This window comes from Engystomops pustulosus, chromosome 1, assembly GCF_040894005.1.
Source record: "Engystomops pustulosus chromosome 1, aEngPut4.maternal, whole genome shotgun sequence".
Lineage (NCBI taxonomy): Eukaryota > Metazoa > Chordata > Amphibia > Anura > Leptodactylidae > Engystomops > Engystomops pustulosus.
Window position 1 is genome coordinate 34231278 of NC_092411.1, and position 18306 is coordinate 34249583.

Here is an 18306-nt window from a genome sequence, read left to right on the forward strand (position 1 = left end):
TCATGTGCGCCAAAATCTCACGCAGACACCTGTTAAATACCTGTCCAAAGCAGGGAATCCCCCAAAAAGGAGAACAGTCCGACAAAATTGAGAAATACGGCCCTTAGTAAATGACCCCCATTGTGTTTTGGTTGCGTTTTCATTGCCTTTTGAAAGACATTACAACAGCTGAGGAGAGGTGATTTGCCTAATTACATTACTGTTAACATTTACAAAACGCACATGCTAACACATTGTTATCACGTGTGTTAACACATGCATTAACATCGCGTTTCAATTGTGTTTTGTAAATGCAAATGTTAACAGTAATGTAATTAGGCAAATCACCTCTCCTCAGTTGTTGCAATGCCTTTCAAAATGCAAACATAATGTCACATGCAATCTCACCCTTAGAAGAAACCAATACATTTTTAAAAAATTGTACATTAAAAAAAATATGAATTAAAAAACCTGGTTAAATTACTAAATTTTAAACATTTAAGGATACCTCATATACTCGAGTATAAGCCTAGTTTTTCAGCACAAAAAATGTGCTGAAAAACCCAAACTCGGCTTATACTCGAGTCAAAAAATAAATAAATCAAAACTCGCCTTTCTGGCGGCACCCGTAGATCTTCTGTGCGATCCATCCGGTATTGTTGTGCTGCACGACGGGGAAGGGGGGGCTATATAAACTGGGGCAGGGGCTGGCAGGTTATATACACTGGGGCAGGGGCTGGCAGGCTATATACACTGGGGCAGGGGCTGGCAAGCTATATACACTGGAGCAGGGGCTGGCTGGCTATATACACTGGGGCAGGGGCTGGCAAGCTATATACACTGGGGCAGGGGCTGGCAAGCTATATACACTGGGGCAGGCTGGCTACATACTGGAGAGGCTGTGACCAATGCATTTCCCACCCTCGGCTTATACTCGAGTCAATAGGTTTTCCCAGTTTTTTGTGGTAAAATTACGGGCCTCGGCTTATACTCGGGTCGGCTTATACTCAAGTATATACAGTACATTCACACAGCTATATGGGGGATGTATATACAGCCGATATACAGCCGATGTATATACGCGTATATACGACCCGCTCCCATAGAAGGCAATGGGTGCATGGCGCCGTATTCCGGGGAAGGACATATCCTGTACGCCGTCATGTGCCCATTGCCTTCTATGGGGGTAGTATATACGCCATATATCGCTATGGCGGGGGTGAGCAGCGCCGACGAGTGCCCACCGTGCTACGGTACCGTGGGAACAACGTTGTGTGAATGTAGCCTAAAGCATGTGAAATAATACCAATTTACATGTAAAGAAATCCTACCTTTGCACCTGCCCTGGACCAGGTGCAGATTTGTGCCTAAAAAATTGCAAAAATAAGCAAAAAAAGTGATACATTAGAGAAAAGTTGCCCATTGGGTCTGATAGAAGTAAAAGAGGAAAGAGATGTAGACAGAGCAGCCATCTGCTTTTACATTGTACTCCATTCTCTAAAGATTGTTCTACAACATTTAACTTTGCGAATATCCTTATGGTGATAGAATTAGGGGCATGAAAGTTTCTTGTTCTAGTCTAGTATTGTTGATTTCTATAACTGTGCTGGATAAAGAATTACCTGTATTTAAAGGGAACCTGTCACCAGGGACCTAATTTTTACTAAATATGGGTTACAGAAGCCCATCTCACCTGCATTGCAATGTTGTCTTTGTGTTTTCTTGCCTTGCCTTGCTTTCTGACAGAATCCAATGTTGAGCCCAGGGGTTTTCTTTGGTTTGGATGCATTTAAAAAAAACCCACTTGCCTTTTCTGTGTTGCTGACTCACCCCTCAGCTCTCAGCCCCCATCTTTTTCTCGTGTACAGCTCCTCCCTCCCCCAATGATGTCAGCTCACCAGGGTGTGAGTGAAGGAGCAGGAGGGAGGAGCTGTACAGGAGCAGAAAGGTGGGGGTTGAGATCTGATAGATAGTCAGACAGATAGTCCAAGGCAGCACTATGTAAATAGAACTCTCCTTGAGTTGGTGCAGGACCCGCAGGTCCAGACAGAACCTATAAACAATGGGGCAGATTTACTTACCCGGTCCAGTCGCGATCCAGCGGCGCGTTCTTCGGTGCTGATTTGGGTTCTGTCGGGATTCACTAAGGTCATGCGCCCGATGTCCACTAGGTGTCGCTGCTGCGCTGAAGTCCGCCGGAGTTCACCTCCTCCGTCTCAGTGTATGTGAGTGCTATTTTTGCGACACAAATTTTTTTTTTCAATTCTGCAGTTTTTCCGAATCCGTCGGGTTTTCCAACGACCACGCCCCACCCAATTCTGTTGCGTGCAAACCGGCGCCGATACGCCACGATCCGATCACGTGCGCCAAAATCCCGGGGCAATTTTCTGCAAATAGGAAAAATTCGGGAAACCCGGCGGAAAAACGCGATTCGGACCCTTAGCAAATGAGGCCCAATGTATCCAAAAAGTCAGGCAGCACTTCAATTTTCAGTATTAAAGATGATGTTTATTCAAGAATGGCAAAGTTTTGGTGAAGATCTGCCTGTCTTTCTGGATAGATAGATATATACAGTGTCAGACTGGCCCACCAGAGTAACAGAGGATGGGCCCTGGCTCAACCAAATACTGAGCCCCAGAAGTCCATCAGAAAACACCACAATTTGAAGGTTGCTAGAGTATATTTCCTGGGGAATAATGAAGCCTGGGCTCCCAAATTGATTTTCTATGGTGGGCCTAAGGAAACCCAGCCTGACACTGTATAGATAGATAGATAGGGATAGATTTGCTCATTGTAAGATAATAGATGTTTTGAAGTCCTGATTCTTCAGATTGCCTGTAGCAATGTATTTGCTGTGCTCAAATCCTAATGAAGAGCATTAGAAAGCCTTGTGTAGGAGTTCATTATCGTCCATATCTTTGGCTTAGAACCTCCGGAACATGCTGTACTGTACTTTGCTGTGGCAAGTAAACTAGAAGAGATGTTCTGTGTTAATTAAGCTTAAGGAAACAAGTAGGAGAGAACACACAACATATAGCAAAGTAAAACATATTTTATCATCCATGGGAAATAACAACAACAAACAGATCGTGTCTATTCCTTCTTTCACAGATAGGTTTTTGTCACTTATGTTGTAAGTAATAAGTAACTTATTTTCGTACATTACTTATATTCGTACATTACGTCACATGTCGGTAAAGGGTTAACATTCCCTCTGCAGCATATTTTGATGAATATACACATGTGGGGTATGTATGACATCTTACTGTTTTTGGGAAAATGCATTTTCTTTATATAAATATTCTGGATTTGTGCATATTTTAGTGAAATTTAGAATTTTCACATCATTTTTGCCTTTTTTTTTACTGTTTGCTGCAAAGTTGCATGACAGTGGTAGTGTGTATGAATTAAAAAGTCATGTTGTATATATGGTAGTTGGTGATTTTTTGAAAAAACTTTGATTTTTGACAGAATAGGAGCTTTTTACTTAGTGCGTTATGTATTTTTAAACACATTTACGGTTTGTAACCAAATCTTGCATGGTATTTGTTTTACCGTTCTTGGGAGAGTAAATTTTTGTTGATGTTGTATATTGTGGTATATATAAATCTGATCACTTTGTGTTACTATTTTTCAATCCCTATTTGTGCATAAACCTCCTCTTTGATGTGAGTTTTATGTAAAAATGCATTTTCAATGCACTTTGTTTTGAATAATTTGTGTTTGTCAGATGCATGATGGTTTTACGGCCTGTCCACTGTTAATCAGGACTAATGCAATCGCCTGGTGGTCTGTGTTCAAAAAATATATAGGTTTTACGGTTGCCTTTACTTTTTAATCTGTTTTATTGCTATATTTTGCAGGTTGTGGTTTTAAAATCTCAGTTTTAGGCTACATTCACACTACAGTATGGGGGACGTATATACGGCCGACGTATATGCGGCCGATATACGTTCCCCATACACTTCTATGGGCTCACGGCGCCCTATGGGAGAGGTACGGTGCAGCACACGTGTGGCACCGCTCCGTAGCCCGGGAAAAGATAGGACATGTCCTATCTTTTCCCGTATTACGGCGCCGCGGCCATATATCACTAAGGAGAGGGGCGGGGGTGAGCCGCGCTCACCTCCTCCTCCTCTCCCCGCGCTGCCGTGTGCCCGCCGTGCTACAGTGCGGCGGGCTCACGGCAGTGTGCATGTAGCCTAAGTGATATTATAATGATTTATTCATGTGAACAAGAGACTATGAGTTATCTGTGAAATCTACACATGTCCATCTATTACATTTAAGTGATGTGAAGCTTAATATTTTCTGTTTAGGACACATTTTTCACCATCAAAGTACATTTTTATGTGATTTTTTTATAAAATTTTACACAAAATTGCAAGAAGGTGCCTATGTCTATAAACTCTTTAATGCAATTTTGAAAGTGGGGCAAGTGTCTGCTTTCAGAAAATATATGGTTTGTTGTGGTTTGTTATAATTTTTTATGCTGTTATTTTTACATGTCAAAATTGTAAGAATTGCTCTGGCCAATAACGCAACAAAATATCCAGAAATGCCTGCCAGGGAAAGGGTTAAATGGCAGTGGGTTCACACGCCAGCACTAACCTGACATAATCGGGAGCCACGACCCTCCCCAAAATGGCCACGTGCAGCTCCGCCGGCATGTTAATGACAGGGCACACACAGTCACAGTAATGTAAATGACGCTGGCAACTTTGCCAACGGTATTTAAACAGTTAAACGCCAGCGCTGATCGTGGTTATTACTGTTTTTTTAAATTTAGGTCTGCCCATCACTAATCACTGGTAAAAAAATTTGTGTTGCAATCTTTAGTAGAGCACAGAGCCAAAATTTGGCGATGTAGAACTTGAATATCAGTTTCCTGTTGTGCAAGGTAGGTAAAAGTTGAAACTTTGACACAACCACCAACTCACTACTTTTTTCGAGGGGGCATAGCTGACCATGGCGGGATGCTATGGCTCGCCAAATTTAGTATATGGTACCCTCGGTTAGCATAGATTTTAGCTCTGGTGTGAGGTTTCTGGCGGATCTTGTTCCAGCGAAAAATGAACTTGTGCACCGTAGACTTTCTAGTTTGTCATTCTCTAGACTACATAGTCTGTCATTCTAAAAGACTACAGGAATGTGCCCCACAAATGTGCATCTAAGAAGTTTATTGATTTCACTACTGACAAGAAGATGCTTCCACCACTATAGATCTTGGAGGACTTTAGCAGAACCATTTAGGCAGTCCTTGCATTAGGATACCACAATTTTCATTGCGCCGTAAGGCCTTATGCACACCTACCATGTGCAAAAATAAGCCACAAACAGGGATGAAGATTGCAGCCCATATCAGCCTGGTGGAGATGAGAGGGGTGAGAACCTCACCACTAGACACTGAACGGCTGTGCCATGAATCGGGACAGGGATAAGACCTGCTCTATCATTTGCGGTGTGGCCACCGGTACACAGTAGAACTCAATGGCGGCCATTTTGGTGGCTAGCTCACAGCCACCATTTACGTTCATGTGCAAGAGGCCTAAGGATGTGCTTACACTGTAAATATCTCCTTACAATGGACACAAGAAAAAGTATGTTAGGAGGAATCACTTTTATCTTGGAGGAGGGGGCAGTGTAATGTTACAGGACTCCATGTCTTCTGCACAGGTGGCAGTGTTTGTAGCATACGAAAGGGTTTTTTTAACAAGTGATGAAACATTAGCCATCTAGAGAATATTTTTAGTGTGAACAACCAAACATCGCCATCATTTATCATCAAAGACTTAGTACTGTGTCTTTAGTGAGTTGGAGGATTTCTGTTCCGCACATGACCAGTGGCAGACAATGAGTAAAGACTGAGCAATGTGAAAGGAATCGTTTGTTCTGTGTCACTGGATGCTGAAAAATCTTTTGTAACACAATGCAGATGATGAAAGAATCGTGTGCTAGCCAAATATTGCTAAGTGCTGTGAAAGACACACAGGAGAATTATTTGATGATATTAATATTTGCCCCAGTTTTCTTTTTATCTTAAAGGAAACCTACCATGCGGAATCTACCATCAGAAGTAGATCTGATGGTAGATTCCTCCTGCCTCTGCCCTAATCTGTAATTTAATAATCCTGGAACCTAACCCAACTTGTAAAAAACTTTATTTTATTAATATGTAAATGAACTGCAGAGGCTACTGGGGCATGTACTAGTCTGGCCAGGCACTAGGAGCTAACGTTAGTACACGCCCCTGTAGCCTCTGTAGTTCATTTACATATTAATAAAATAAAGTTTATAACAAGTTAAATATTTTTAAGTCATTCTAGATGTGCCTTTAAGACACATATAGAATTGATTACCTATCCCTTGTCAGACAGCAGATGCGGACCCCCTCAAACTCCAGGCCCGGTCGCAGTCGCACCCTCTGCAACTGAGATTGTTATGCCCCTAGGTTACCTTTTGACAAATGAAACGCTGTTTCTTCCCATGAAAATGGCTAAATTGCCCCGCGTAAAGTTTATATACAGTGGCTGTAATGGTGATGTGCCGACTTTGGAAGCCAGGAATGGCGTGTCACTCTTTCAATCCATTTCATAATATACCTATAAAAAAAACCACACTAAACTCATATACTTTGGCTTATGTCTGATATTTGGATATTTGATGGTGTATACCAGGACTACAGAATCTTTTTACTTGGTGCTTAGCCAATGGTCGGAAAAAAAATTGAAAATGCATATTGACTTTAATTTTTTTTATATTTAAAATTCTACTTAAAAGGTTAAAAAACAACTAAGCCCACAGCACTTCACCTCATGGAGAATTAATTGATTGCTGCCCCATCCACTAGGTGGAATGGGACTCCTGTGCTCATCATTGGTGCATGTCCAAATGTTGGGATCGATGAGACAACAATTTTTTTTTCTTAGTATACTGAATATTTTATTGAAAACAAGGACAATTCTAAAAAAAGAGCAGAACATAATTGAATATCTTCATGACAAACATTATCCAGGCAGATTCTAATATATGACCCTGGTTAAAAATGTGTAAAATTGAGCATAACACAATTAACTACATGATTGGACAATGTTACGACTATGCTATATTATTAATATTAATATGCTATATTACCCCAGGGATATCATGTTGTGGTACAATACCTAATTTATGTGTGAACTACATGATTATTCCTGAACTAATTCATATTTCCACTTCAGTAGTGGGTCTGTGTTATCTATATAGAGGTCATTGTACAGGGAGGGGGAGGAGATAAGCTGTGACATCATCTATTGTCAGTAGTGATGTAATGATGGGTCTGTGTTATCTATATAGAGGTCATTGTACAGGGAGGGGGAGGAGATAAGCTGTGACATCATCTATTGTCAGTAGTGATGTAATGATGGGTCAGTGTTATCTATATAGAGGTCATTGTACAGGGAGGGGGAGGAGATAAGCTGTGACATCATCTATTGTCAGTAGTGATGTAATGATGGGTCATTGTTATCTATATAGAGGTCATTGTACAGGGAGGGGAGGAGATAAGCCGTGACATCATCTATTGTCAGTAGTGATGTAATGATGGGTCTGTGTTATCTATATAGAGGTCATTGTACAGGAAGGAGGTGGAGATAAGCTGTGACATCATCTATTGTCAGTAGTGATGTAATGATGGATCAGTGTTATCTATATATAGGTCATTGTACAGGGAGGAGGGGGAGGGGATAAGCTGTGACATAATCTATTGTCAGTAGTGATGTAATGATGGGTCTGTGTTATCTATATAGAGGTCATTGTACAGGAAGGAGGTGGAGATAAGCTGTGACATCATCTATTGTCAGTAGTGATGTAATGATGGATCAGTGTTATCTATATAGAGGTCATTGTACAGGGAGGGGGAGGAGATAAACTGTGAAATCTATTGTCAGTAGTGATGTAATGATGGGTCAGTGTTATCTATATAGAGGTCATTGCACATGGGGGAGGAGGAGATAAACTGTGACATCATCTATTGTCAGTAGTGATGTAATGATGGGTCAGTGTTATCTATATAGAGGTCATTGTACAGGGAGGGGGAGGAGATAAGCTGTGACATCATCTATTGTCAGTAATGAAGTAATGATAGGTCAGTGTTATTTATATAGAGGTCATTGCACAGGGAGGGGGAGGAGATAAGCTGTGACATCATCTATTGTCAGTAGTGATGTAATGATGGGTCAGTGTTATCTATATAGAAATCATTGTACAGGGAGGGGGAGGAGATAAGCTGTGACATCATCTATTGTCAGTAGTGATGTAATGATAGGTCAGTGTTATCTATATAGAGGTCATTTTACAGGGAGGAGGAGGAGATAAGCTGTGACATCATCTATTGTCAGTAGTGATGTAATGATGGGTCAGTGTTATCTATATAGAGGTCATTTTACAGGGAGGAGGAGGAGATAAGCTGTGACATCATCTATTGTCAGTAGTGGAGGTAGTAGCAATGTTTTCTACGGTGGTGCAATTTTCTATACAGTCTTTTATCTGTGATGTAAATGAGGTGATTGCTAAAATTAAAAAAAAAATTGATATGGACGGTTAATAAAAATATACTGTATTAACTTGGTTTAAGGATTTTTAAAAAAATGTGTAAAATCATGTCATAAAATATAAGCAGCAGAGATTAATGAGAAGCAGAGAACACACTGTCCAACTTACAGTGTTAGAATAAAATCGGAATATTTTGAACTTTTATTCGCTTTGTTGCACATTATAGATTTTCTAATACATTAAATATATAATGAATAATTGTAAAGTAAGTATCTAGTACCAGATGGAAGATGGAAAGTCAAATACAGTTCAAGGATGTAAAGGTTTCAAATCCCTGTAGCCAGAAGGAAACCACAAGCCACAAAGTTTATGTGCTTCATATAATACAGTATATTTTTACTAAATATAAGGTATTGTACTGTACGGCAAACTGCTGAAATTTGGAAATAGGAATGGAAAATCTCTGAGTAATGACGCTGACAAAATAGGGGTATATTTATATTTTGGAAAGTAATATTTAAATGGTCATAGTCGATTGGCTGCATAATTGTTCCTAATCACTTCCATGTTAGATGCAATAGCTTTGCCATGAATTGTTGGCTCCCGACACGGGGTGTGAGCATTGCCAAATCACATTGTAATCTATATCTTTACCTATACCTCAAACTCAATGCGTTGTTATTGGAACTCTGTAACAGATACAAATACTAAAAGGAGGCTGAGGCTGCCATATCATAATCACTCAGAATAAATAGATGTCTCCGTGTGTGGTATGAAATTCTAATACCTCATCCAAGTCAGAGAAACATCCAACATATGTGTCCTGTGTAATGCCAGCGCACTCCAGCCCTGGAGCCTAGAAAGTTCCTTCTTCCTAATAAAAGCCAAGCAATGGAAAATGTGAGATTTTTTTTCTGTATTTTTCTTATTTTCTTTATTATTATCACAGGAATTATTCCTATAGTATAAATACAAGGGATTTTAAATTCTTTGACTGAAACAGAAATGTTTGTTAAAGGAGTGTTCCAGCCACATAAAGGAAATATACTATATGTTTTTATGCATTGTGAACCAAACATACATTGAGAATGATGTAGCGACACTAATGCAGAAACATATCTTGTTTAATCTCTCAACTGAGTGGTTCTCCTCAAAAAACAATTATAACATTCTGGGCCTTGGGAAAGCTGGGTACATACTGGCTGCTCTGTTTCACGGAGCTTCCTGAACTGTCCATACAGCACTAATCAACCTGAGCTGGATGACTCATACACAGCAACTAGGGGAAGGCGCAGAAGTTGATTACTTCTGCCTGTCAGGGACAACACAGTAATGACATATTTTTGACTTATGTGGGGAAGCATAAGGCTGGTGCACGGCATAATTCGAGTAAAAGGAGAAGCACATGGGCAGCCACAGGAGTAACAGAGCCTCATTATCATAATTTTATAATTGGTTTTGTCTGTAAAACCACTCAATTCAGGGATTAAACAAGATATGTTTCTGCATCGGTGTAGCTACAGCATTCTCAAGGTATGTTTGGTTCATAATGTATAAAAACAAATTGTAGATTTCCTTTAAGTGGAATTTCAAGTTTTCCCCTATCCACAGTATAAGGGATAATTTGGTGATTGGTGGTGGTCCCAGTAGTAGGACTGAAATGGTTCACCTGAACGGGGATCCGTTCTGCCCCAAATGAACAGAGCAGCCGGTTGCACATGCTTCCTGCTAGTGGAGTTATCTCTATCTCAATCAGTACCATAAACATTGAATGAAGAGGCGGTGCGCATTTGTGACCTTCCAGCCATTCATTTGGGGTACAACAGATTCCCTTCCTCATGATAAGTGGGGGTTCCACCACTGATCCACATTGGTAATAACTTTTTGAGAGTGGACAAAATTTGCATTTTCTACAAATATTGGGTATGTTTTATTGCCACATTATGAGGGTGTCAGCTCATTTTCCATTGCATTGGCTTGTGCGCTCAGCACAAAGAGAAACACGATGCCCTATATACCTATACACCAAACTGAATGTGTTGTTATTGGACCAATGTAACAGTACAAATAGTAAAGGGAGGCTGGGATTGCCTTATTATAATCACACAGAATAAATAGATGTCTCTGTGTGTGGTATGAAATTCTAATACCTCATCCAAGTCAGAGAAACATCCAACATATTTGTCCTGTGTAATGCCAGCGCACTCCAGCCCTGGAGCCTATACAGTTCTACATGAATTCCATAGGGTACGTCAATCGAAATCAGCATTGGAAAGCAATGCCACATTAGTCTTCTTTTCTGTAATTTGAAAAATTTGGTCTTAAAATCTAGAGCTCCTGTGCACATGGTGTAGTAGTCAGAAGCCACAGCCTTATCACTAAGGAACAAAAAGATTCGTCAGTTTGGCTCCTTTAGGACAAAGATGTACTTCTGGTAAGTAACAAAGAGAGTAATTTGAGAGTATGTGATATAAAGAGCTGTGACATCATATGACCAGCGATATATAACAAGCTGTGCACCTGTGTGACATCATATGACCAGCGATATATAACAAGCTGTGCACCTGTGTGACATCATATGACCAGCGATATATAACAAGCTGTGCACATGTGTGACATCATATGACCAGCGATATAACAAGCTGTGCACATGTGTGACATAACATGACCAGCGATATAACAAGCTGTGCACATGTGTGACATCACATGACCAGCGATATAACGAGCCAATCACTTCTGACATCACATGACCAGCGATATAACAAGCTGTGCACATGTGTGACATCACATGACCAGCGATATAACAAGCTGTGCACCTGTGTGACATCACATGACCAGCGATATAACAAGCTGTGTACATGAGTGACATAACATGACCAGCGATATGACAAGCTGCGCACCTGTGTGACATCACATGACCAGCGATATAACGAGCCAATCACTTCTGACATCACATGACCAGCGATATAACAGGCTGTGCACCTGTGTGGCATCACATGACCAGGGATATAACGAGCCAATCACTTCTGACATCACATGATCAGGGATATAACGAGCTGTGCACCTGTGTGATATCACTTGATCAGGGATATAAAGAGCCGATCACCTCTGACATCACATGATAAGGGATATAACGAGCCATTCACATCTCATGACCAGGGATATAATGGCTGTGCACCGATGTGAATAACATGACAAGGTATATAATAAGCAGTGCACCTGTGTGACATTACATGACCAGGGATATAATGAAATTTGCATCTGTGTGACATCACATGACCAGGGATATAATAAGCTGTGCACCGCTGACATCACTTGATCAGGGATATAACGAGCCGTGTACCTATGTGACATCACATAACCAGGTATATAACAAGCCATGAACCTGTGTGACATCACATGATCAGGAATATAATGAAACGTACACCTGTGTGACATCACATGACCTGGAATATAACAAGCCACATGACAAGCGATATAAAGAGCAAGTGCACCTGTTTCACATCACATGACCAGAAATATGACGAGCCGTGCACCTGTGTGACATTACATAACCAGGGATATAATGAGCCGTGGACCAGTGTGACATCAAATGACCGAGGATATAACAACCCGTTTACCCTTTGTGACATCACATGACCAGGGACAGATTTCTACCCACAGGAAGTAAATGGCAACTTCCTGTTAAATGACAACAAGCGAAGGTCTAGTAATTAATTGATACAGGAAATATATTGGAAAATTGAATATTTTTATTATTAAAAAAAACAATAGTACTTATTTGCTCAAATGGGAACTCTCCTTTAAATTTACAAATTTGGCCCACCTGCACTAATTTAATAATTTAATTTCTGCAATGAAAAAAAAAGAATTCGCTTCAAAGGTTTTGTTGCACTTTGAAGGCGGCTGCCAAAATAATTAAAGGAATCAATAATAATTCATGTAATGAATGATAATGAATTAATAATAATTAACGATTATGGAGTAATTAATTAAGGAAACTGCCCATCTCATTTGTAAAGCATGGGAAAACTTGCTGCTACCAGATAACTCAGCAAAACATATTATGAATTTGGTTGATATTTTCCCCCTACCTGTGGGGTGGGAGGAGGGGATTGTTGATTATGAGAGTTATTATTCGTTTCTGTAATGTCCTATTTTTTTGTATATACACAACATGATCTGTAACATGTTGCAGAATATGATGCAGCTATACATAAAACAATTTTTAATTATTATTTATTTATATTACCATATATACTCGAGTATAAGCCTAGTTTTTCAGCACAAAAAATGTGCTGAAAACCCAAACTCGGCTTATACTCGAGTAAAAAAATATATAGGTTTTACCAGGTTTTTGTGGTAAAATTCGGGCCCTCGGCTTATACTTAGGTCGGCTTATACTCGAGTATATACGGTATATCATTTCTATTATTTACAGAGCACCATTCATTCCATGGTGCTATACATTCTATAATTAGAAGACAGGAAGACTTGAAAATACATAAGACAGAAAACTATATTGAACTGGAACCAGTGTAAGGAATCTTAATGATGGTGCCAGGAGGAAATTTGTGGAAGGATTCACAACTTTCAGGTTTTCAGAGATGATACTAGAGGCGATCCTTGCCCCCTCACATGCACTGAAGTCTCTCTGCCACCAATAGCTCTTGTCTCCTCATGTCCATTTAGTGCAGACACAGATGCCATCTGCACCAATGCATGAGCTAAACTCTTTCTGCGTCAGTACAGAAGAGGTTGCAGCTGTGAAGGTAGTCACTTGGGTACATCGCCTTACCTACAATATTTAAAGGTCTATGGATGTGGAAGCTGTTGTATCCAATAGTTATACAAGGGAAGCTCCATCCATACCGCTTGTGAACCTGGCAGCAAAGCCCACACAAATACAATGATTCCCAGCGCATTGTGGCTCAGTGTAGCCGGCAGAGGACCAAGAGCTTCTGGGGGTCTTACAGACTAACATCACACCGATTAACTGCTTGCGCTGCCCGTGACAGAAGCAGAAGGTTCTACGCACAATATAGTCATACAGACAATCCTGCACAGCAGACTAGTGGACTATGAAGCCATCTGCTTTCACTCCAATGGCGGGTCTGTGCGCATGGTATAGAAGTCGGACTGCCCACTGATGTTGTACCAGTGACCCATCTTGAGGAAACGCCCTTTGAACCTGTCACCCAAATATTGGGGGTTATTTATCATTGGTTTTCCTGGGCTTTTTTGGCGAAAAAAAAGTATCAAAGTAGCCGCATTGAGGGGTTTTAAGACTTTGCACTGCTAAAAAGCCTCACAGGACCCACTGGACCACCACAGATGATGGCATAATCTAACTGGCACCCGGTTTTCTTATTGGCACCCGGTTTTCACCAGAGCCCAACGCAAAGCGGGTTGGACTTGCTGCAGTGATTATTCCACAGGTCGTTCCACAGGTGCGATTTTGTCCGCGGTGGCAGCCAAGGCGAGGTACAAAGACGTTAAGCAGAGTCGTAGTCAGGGACAGGCACAAGGTCAGGACAGGCAGCACGGGATCAGAGTCGGAGACGTGTCATTAGCTCAAGGCAGGCAGCGGAGGAGCGTAGTCAGGAACGGAAATGGGGTCACAACCCAAAATCACAATTACAGCACATAGCATGGAACACAGCTTTCTTTAGGGCACAAGGCACAAAGATTCGGCAGGGTGTGCAGGGAGAGGCAGGTTTATATAAAATTCTGCGAAATTGCCAGCACCAATTAATGGTGTGCTGGTCCTTTAAATCTTCTGAAGCCGGCGCAAGCGCCTTAGGAGCCGGGGACCCTGGCACACAGCCGGAGGACCGGGATCAGGAGCGGGGGAGAGGTAAGCAGCACAAATACTGTGCCTGCGAATGCAGAGGGGCACAGGTAAGCCCGCGACCCAAGATATGGGTCGCCGGAGCACCTGTGACAGAACTATATACACCTCTTCATTAATCTGGCCTAAACATAGAACTACTGCAATACCATGCAAAGCCAGATTCATGACTCGTCATGACACTCCAGTCCTCTCCTGGTCTATGTACTGAGACTTTTTATGTATTTTGAGACTTTTTTTGGGTCTTTTTGAAAAAAATAATCCCAGATAGAAAATAGACCATAAAAACATTTATTAAAGGACCATAGCCCCTTTAATGCATCTGATGGGAAGTGGAGGTCCAAAAATAGACATCAAACTGTCCCAATTAGCTGGTCTAATGATAAATAACCCCCATTGTCTCTAGGAGCTGCTTACTAAAGTAAGCAGCTCCCTAGCCCTACCCCAGTAATTGCAGTGTTAAACCGCTAGCTTTATCAGAACATACCGATAAGCTAGGAAAGACTGCACTAGAAACACACCCCCAGAACGCCAGACCAAGCTTACATCGGTCTGGCGTATTCATGAGGAAGCGGTCCACAGAGGCGGTGACTGCCGCATGAAGCCTGACAGTCACTGCAAGCCTATGGTATGGGAGGAGCACCCCCTCATGAATACGCTGGACCATAAGCTTGGTCCATCTTTTGGAGGACTATGGCAGTGCAGTGTTCGCTAACTCATCGGTACGTTCCGATAAAGCTAGCAATTTCACACTGCTACTACTGGGGTAGGGCTAGAGAGCTGCTTACTTTAGGAAGAAGCTCCTAGAGGCAATATTCGGGTGACCTATTTAAAGAACATAATTTATGCCTCCATAATTGAGAAGCCCTTCTACAGAATTGAAAAGCAGAGGATCCTCTAAAGATTTATATAGTGTTGGCGGAATGGCCGCTAGTAACCATACAGGGCACAGAACCTAATAAAAACTTTCTAGATTTATATCTGGGAGCCTGTAGGCACAAAATGTTCCCTCCTCAGATCAGCCAGCGTGTAACTGTAACAGAGACTGGGCCAGCACTCCATAAATACCCAACTGCTATCAGATGGTATAGAGTGCAGTAATGCTATGTATTCTAGCGGAGCGGACAGCATACAGCTACATTATATCTTCTCCAGGGTCCTTTGCATCCTTACAGGGATACTATTAAGGAGATGATAACAAGTAAGAAGTGATACTAACATTCTGTGGCGCCTCGGTCCACCGCAGTGCCTCCTGTCACCTCTGGTTTCTCTATGTATACAGAGGCTCAGTGATGATCAGAAAGGTGTTGTTTGCAAACGAGATGGCTCTAAGAGCCAGCTCTTTTACGCGAATGACAGGAGACGGCTCCCCTCCCCCCAATTTCCGGCACCCCCATTGACCATGAATGGAGCTCCAGTACACATGCTCAACCTGCCACCCCACCCAGATCAAGTTAGTAGGCTTCTTGTAGGTCATGCATGGTGTAATGGTGCCATTTAAGGCAGCAAAAGGAGGTATTGTTTTTCATTTCCCACCGTGGAAAACATATTTGCATATTTCCCAGAATCCCCTAGTGGAGCATCAATGGCTATAAGTCTCCACACACCTATAAGGTGGCCTTAATTGGCAAACTCTCATAAGGAGAACTGTTGACTCCCCTTACTCCACCCATTAGGCCCCTTCTACACTCGCATCACACTTGCAACGCGTGCTGCCCGGATCACACGGCCCAAACACTGCAAACCGGAACTGAATTGACATGCTAAGTTCTGGTTTGCAGCGTTCGGGCCGATGGAGCCAGGGCAGCATGCGTTGCCAGTGTGATGCAAGTTCATCGCATCACACTCGAGAGTGTAGAAGGGGCCTTGGTGAGATTGTGAGCCCCATTCTCCTGATTGCTGGGGGTCTCATTCTCGTGATCGCTGGGGTCCCGGTAGTTAGACATTCATAGATCAGGGGATAACAATGAAACTTGGGACAACCCCTTTCAAGCAAGAGTTTGAAATGGGCAGGTAACATTGTTTGCTACCTGGTCCATGGAGAGAATATACAGTAGTAGGCGCTGCAGAGAGGAGCAGCGGAGAGGAGCAGGGGATGAGCGCTGCTCACCCCCGCCCCTCTCCATTGGAAGATACAGCGCATGGCGCCGTATCACGGGAAAAAAGATAGGAAATGTTTTATCTTTTCCCGGGCTACGGAGCGGTACGGTGCTGCACCGTACCGCTCCCGTACAGGGCCGTGAGCCCATAGAAGTGTATGGGGGACGTATATCGGCCGTATATATGTCGGACGTATATGCGTCCCCCATACATGTGTGTGAATGTACTCGTAGTCTGTATTCTGCTGATGCTCCTAGAGGGCAACAATGTTTCACTTCCTCATCACTGCTGCTCCGTTCTGTTATCTGATTCACTTACAACTTAACTTGATTCGTTTTTTCTCCATTTAAAGGTGAATTACAGGATAATTACCTTCATTTAAAGATTGTGGAAATTTAAAGATATAAATTGTGAGCCCTCATGGGCAGGGTCCTCCCACTTGTCTCCTGATCACTGTAGTTGTGTATTTTGTACTTGCATTAAATGTTTGTGAACTTTCATTTCATAGATAATTGAATTTCTATAAATTGGCTAAAAATGAATGTAAAACCACTTTATTTTTACATATTGTATTAAATTTGATTTATTTGTCTCTTGCTTTGAGGCAACCTAAAAAAAAAAACGTAGCGTTTATCTGAATTTATTTTCACAATATTTCTCATCCGTTTTCAATGATATATATATATATTTTTCTTGCCTGTTACCTAACACATTACATAAGCAGATGATAAGGTGACAGCGATGCTATGGTAACCATTTCACCAGCTATAAAAGATTCTATAAAACCCTGTAAAATTGTGTATGAAATATATCTTATAACAAATATATGGCAAAATGTGTTAAACATTTAAGGGGAATTCTCATGATCCGGGACACATCTGCCATAAGGTAGGATGAATATCCTGCCTCAGGTGGCGGATTGTGGACCCCTGAGGGGCGGTAGCAGATCGCCTGTAGTATGGACTTGTCAGACGTTGGCAATTGTGTAATACCAGAATTAGTTTGGAGTCTTAAGACAACGGTGAAATTGACAGGTAGACTCGTCTATGTACACTGCTCTGTAGGACACTGGCCGGGGTTACATCATCATGTGACATTATCATGTGCACCGGCCGCTGCCGACTGGATAAGAGTCCGGGTGCACTAGGTCTGGAGCCTGAAGGTAAGTATTTGGTTTGCTATTTTTCACTTTCCAACTTGGTGGGGTCTTCCTGTATACTATTCTAGCTCTATGAAGGGTACTGGCTGTATGTAATATCTACAGGGGTATCTGGCAGTATATGCTATCTATGGGGTGATCTGGGAGTATATACTATCTATGGGGAGGCTGGCACTGTACACTATCCGGCTGTATAAACCATCTATGGGTGGTATCTGGCAGCTTGTAGTAGTATTTATGGGGGGGGTTTAGTCTGGCAGAATTGGCTATTTATGGGGGTTGCTCTGTGGGTCTGATGGTATATGCTATCTACTGGGGCTGTCTGGCTGTATATACTACCTATGGGGGGTCTGGCTGTATAAATTGACTATGGGGGTATCTAGCAATATAAACTATCTATGGCGGGTCTGGCGGACCCCTACTTAAGAACACTCGACCCCTAGTTACAAACGGACCACTGGATATTGGTAATTTATTGTACTTTAGTCCTAGGCTACAATAAACAGCTGTAACAGTTATCACTGGTGTCTGTAATGAGGCTTTAGTGTTAATCCTGGTTCTTATGACAACCCAACATTTTTAAAATCCAATTGTCACAGAGACCAAAAAAGTTCTGGCTGGGATTACAATGATAAAATATACAGTTCTGACTTACATACAAATTCAACTTAAGAACAAACCTACA